General features: G+C 38.3%; 1 pseudogene; it reads right to left on the bottom strand.

Moving 5' to 3' along the window:
• Positions 1–694: 694 nt before the first annotated feature.
• Positions 695–1,882, bottom strand: LOC139786546 (uncharacterized; annotated as a pseudogene).
• Between the last annotated feature and the right edge of the window lie 3,367 nt (positions 1,883–5,249).

The raw sequence follows: 5,249 nt of genomic DNA, 5'->3' as shown, positions 1-5,249 counted from the left end.
TACACACGTGTGTGTGCCCTGCTTTAACGAAAATTACAATTTCTATAAAGCAGAAGCAGGGCATACACACGTGTGTGTGTGCCCTGCTTTAACGGAAATCACAACTTCTATAAAGCAGGGCATACACACGTGTGTGTGTGCCCTGCTTTAACGAAAATCACAACTTCTATAAAGCAGGCATACACACGTGTGTGTGGTGTGTGTGTGTGTGTCCACGCGAAACGAGGTGCCACATGGGTTTATGACGCGCTTTACAACTTAAAGTACATGCTAAGTTGTAAAGCGAAATTATAAAGTACATGCATGGGGAGGGGGTTAAACAGTTAAATACTTTTAAAGCGCGTCATCTAACCTATGTTCATCATTAAAAGCTAATTGTAAGTGATATGTAAGTGATTTATTATTCTAATAAAATAGAATTAATAGATTTTTTAATTCAGCATGGAGTATTAGCAAATACAATTAAGTGTAGTCAGTGCGATAACGATATAAACATTGATAAACATACATTAACATATTGATGTAGAAGACAATATTACATAAAAAATATAACATAAAAAACGTGTCTCCAAAAAGTGCGATAAACATATTTTTAAAGTGCTGTACTTGGTCCCGGATTGGATGATACTGGCTGGACCTCGGTAGTGGACATTGGAGGATACATTTTCGCGATGATCTCGAAAAAGGCTTCGATACGTTCCAGTCGTTTATAGGCGCGTGTGAAAAGATATTCGGACAAATATCCAAGTAAGTGCTCGGATTTAGTTCCGTATCTTGGAATATTTGCCCGAACCTCTCTCCAAACGCGCTCTATATGTTGAGTATGTGCACCTGTAAATTGAAAAAATATATTAAATTATAGTGCAACATTAATAATATAATTACCTATTTATATATATTTTCAACATTTTTTACCACTCTCAGGATCGACAAAATTATAGGAATGGTTCACTGTCAGATGTTGGAAGTCTTCATTGCTCAAGCAATTGTAAGACTTCCAACAGTCTGACATGATCGTGGTTCCTGGCAGAATCCATTCCTTGATGCATGCCAGGAGTGTCTTTTCTGTCCGATCCTCGACTGGAACGATGAAGACCTTTTTGAGTCTCGCTCGTACCCTCCAAAAATCCAATTACCCTTTAAAAGTCGGCCACGATTGTACTTACGATGTCCAATTTTTGCCTCATCTATCTCAACTGTGTGTCCTGGGCCACCAAGCTTTGTACTATACTTATCTGCCCAAAACACACAGACCTGCAAGTAAAAAAATAATATTAAAATTATTTTTCGACATTAATTATTATACATTTTTCTTTACTATACAGTACAATTATTAACATAAATTAAGATATAATTACCTCTCGGCAAAAATTGAACCAATCTGTAATCGTGGCTGACGCCACGCCAGTCTCATCCATTGTGATATCGTGACGCGGGTGTCGAAGCATCAAAAAACATGCTACTATTTTGCAAATAGTAGCAATGTCTAAGTGACTTTTATGGAACCAAGTACCAGTTTTCGCACTTTTATAAAAATCGCACTGTTTGCAGACACGTTTTTTATGTATATTTTTTATGTAATATCGTCTTCTACATCGATATGTTAATGTATCTTTATCGATGTTTATATTGTCACCGCACTGACTACACTTAATTGTATTCGCTAATACGCCATGCTGAATCAAAAAATCTATTAATTCTATTTTATTATATGTTAAACGAGCAAATTCTAATAAGCCTAACATTGCACGTGCCTGCGACTTCACGTATGATTTTAGCGCGCTTCATTTGTTTTATTCTAGTTCTCATTTTGCACACTAGTTTCAAATTGGCGCACTTTTGCATGCGCGTGCGGCTACTGAGCTGACTGAGCATGCGCATATGGCCGCAGGGCACGTTCAGTGTTGCTATGATTCCTATCAGGTTATGATTCCTGTCAACTTTAACGATTAATATCTCGCGTCGCGGGGCAGAGCGACACTTTTTTCTGCCAGATTCGTTCGTTTCGTGCAAAAACGCGTTGATTAAGCCTAATTGCATCGATTTCTGTGCTGAGGTAGCTAAACTGAAGAATTACCTTATTTAATATTGTATAGTAGACATAATTTGCGTTGCATCAGAGTAGCGTTTCACTTGTAATCTTTTTGTGTCAGTCGGAATGAAAGAGTGTCCATGTTGGATTTTGGTAACACTAGGAGCTAGAGAGAATCTTTTTGCAAGTTTTTTTGCGTCCTACTGTGCATTTCTTTGCTGTACTCAAAAAATGTTATAATTGCAAATTTATTTTTTGCCCAATTAAAAAGGTCATGCGATGTCAAGATTGCCTCGGATGAGCAAGCTCAATCATCCGAGGCAATCTTGACATCGCATGACCTTTTTAACCCTTAAATGCCACACCTCTCAAGAATCTCGTAAATGACACATGGGGTCTAAAAGACCCCAGCATGAAAATGTCTCTTTACTTATTGATTTTTTGATATTTAGTTATGAAAATTATTTTCAATGTTGTTCAAGGCTTAGAAAAGAGAATAAAATGCTTATATTGTTAAAATTTCAATTTCAACATAGTATAAAAAATTAAGATCGCCAACAGTTAAAATATTGGCTCCAAAATCAAAAAAATCAAAAATAATAAATAAATAAATATGAGCTCCATTTTTGGCGGGAACATTTGAAAATATATCATTGTAGAGGGTCTGGGGTCCGCTGGACCCCGGGTGGCATTTAAGGGTTAATTGGGCAAAAAATAAATTTGCAATCATAACATTTTTTGAGTACAGCAAAGAAATGCACAGTAGGACGCACAAAAACTTGCAAAAAGATTCTCTCTAGCTCCTAGTGTTACCAAAATCCAACATGGACACTCTTTCATTCCGACTGACACAAAAAGATTACAAGTAAAACGCTACTCTGATGTAACGCAAATTATGTCTACTATACAATATTAAATAAATTTAAAAATCAAAAAAAATTCAAAAAGTAAAAAAAATTAATAAAAAATTTAAAAAAAATTAAAAAAAAGTAATGCGGGCTTCATAACCTACTTTTGAAGACAGTCTCAACCCTGTTAACGCAGAGAGCTTTCCAAATACTAAGTTTCACATATTTCGTCAACAATTTTGTTTTTTATTTACCGTATTTGATCCGCCATTTTGAATTTTAAAAAAATCATGAACGGATTCGTAATCAGCGACCTCAAAACCCCCAAATACTGAGTTTCATAAATTTTGGTAAAAGTTTGGTTTTTTTGTCCGCCATATTGGATCCGCCATTTTTTTTAGACACATCCAAATCTTAGTGTTATCTACTCACAAGCTATGTATCCTCTTTTTTCCATTAGAAACAACAATTTAATCATATGATTTGTGTTTTTAACTCATATGAATCGCCATATTTTGACCGCCATATTGAATTTTAAAAAGTACCACACTGTACTTGATAAAGCGCACAAAAACAAAGATTTTAAGCCCTTAACCATTTTAATCGGTTCAATAGAATTTTGGAGACGGTCCTGTCCCGGTTGACATGGAACGTCCCATATATATATATATATATATTATATATATATATATATTTTTTTTTTGTGTCAATTATCAATGGCACCCCGATGAGTTATTCCGTTTGGGAATCTCATTTATCTTATCATAACCTGCCACCATTGCTATGCAAAACGGCTGCTGAACAAATTCAGCTAGCCCTTGTCATCCTCAGCGACCTAATCCGTAAGGATACCACGCCCGCAGATGAGTACATAGCAATCCAGCTAATTAATGGCAAGTGTTAAACCGGCGAATGCCACAAATACATTAAAGGTTGTAGGCAAGCTGGAAAAGCATACAAAAAAACAAGGAGTTTTGGGCTGCCGCACGGGTCAGTTGAAAAACTGCCACAAAAAAAAGGGACGCCTCGGGACGGATGACAGCCACGTGGACAACCCGCTCTAGTTAATAATGGCAGAATTATTGCCCCATTAAAGAAAGGAAAGACAGCCTCACATAAACCGAAATCTTGCGCGTTGCGAATAACGTTAAGATATTATCAAAATAAGTAGAAAAATATATATACGTATACATTAAAATATTCCTCTTGCGTTTGAATGTGCATTACCATTCTAAAATCTTTGATCTAACAATCTAATACATACACATACGGGCAACAGCATAAACCAGAAGGACGAAAGAATAAAGGACGAACTTTATGGAGGTCGCCTTTTCTTTCCTCCTTCTCTAAACAGAAACCAAAAAGCTCGCGAAAAACGGAAATCGTCTCTCAATCAATTAGTCTGCAAATGTTGTATTATACACCCCAACATTTGTCTAAGGCGGGGGGTGTTACGTCCTGCAGACTCCACGATTTCCCTTTTTCGCGGGAATTCTTGTGCGGCTAAGAGTGGCCCTTAAGATTAGGATACACAAACCGAGCACAGACGGTTGTCGATCGGGGAGTGAGTTTAGATCTCCTCACATTCCTTTTTTTATGATCAAATGAAACCAACCCTCCAGATTACGAATTGGTGACGGACGGGGCGTATGGTGACCAGATTCTCAGCAACCTTATCGGGCCCATAACTATAAACCCGGCGACACGACGCGTGAAAGGGGCCTTAATTCCAGACAGGGGTTGATGGGGATCTGTACTGTATCGTGCGACTAGCTCAGATTTCCCGCGCAATGTTCCGACAAACAGAAACGAGATCTAAAACGTGCTTTTGGAAATCTTGTAAGAGCACGTGGCGGAAGTTTCTGTTTGCACTTAGCAATAAAACTGCAATAAAAACTGCACTTGAGATTGGAGGCATATGCGTCGTCTGTCGGTAATTCGAGCAGGGTCGCGAGATAAATAAGGGACCCTAATAAAAGAGAAATCGGCGATAGTCGAAAAACAGATGAGTCATTGGAGGAAACGATAGGTTGCACCCCCAGCAAGACAGTGGGGGCCTTACGAGGGGACTCACCAATGAACACCCGGAAAACTCGACAACCGTCTCTAGCTTTCTAGGATAGGCGAAAACTTAAGAATCCAGCTCTTGGGTGAAGACCATCCCACCCAATAAGAAATCCTTCAGACAACAATTAGAAACATCCCGCCAACCAGAAGTTCCCAAAATGAAAACCTGACACATCCCACACGCAATTCACCCTTCCCATCCTTAGAACTTTCCTATATAAATCGCGACATCGCAGGACTTGCTCTCTTGCGCAGCTCCTCTTCAGGCAGATCATCTCGTCGCCTCCTTTCAATTCACTGCG

The sequence above is a fragment of the Temnothorax nylanderi genome, unplaced genomic scaffold (genome assembly GCF_030848795.1).
Source record: "Temnothorax nylanderi isolate EJ_2023f unplaced genomic scaffold, tnyl_v1.0 TNYL_tig1071_pilon, whole genome shotgun sequence".
In the NCBI taxonomy this organism is placed as follows: Eukaryota; Metazoa; Arthropoda; class Insecta; order Hymenoptera; family Formicidae; genus Temnothorax; species Temnothorax nylanderi.
This window is presented reverse-complemented; position numbering and strand designations above follow the sequence as displayed.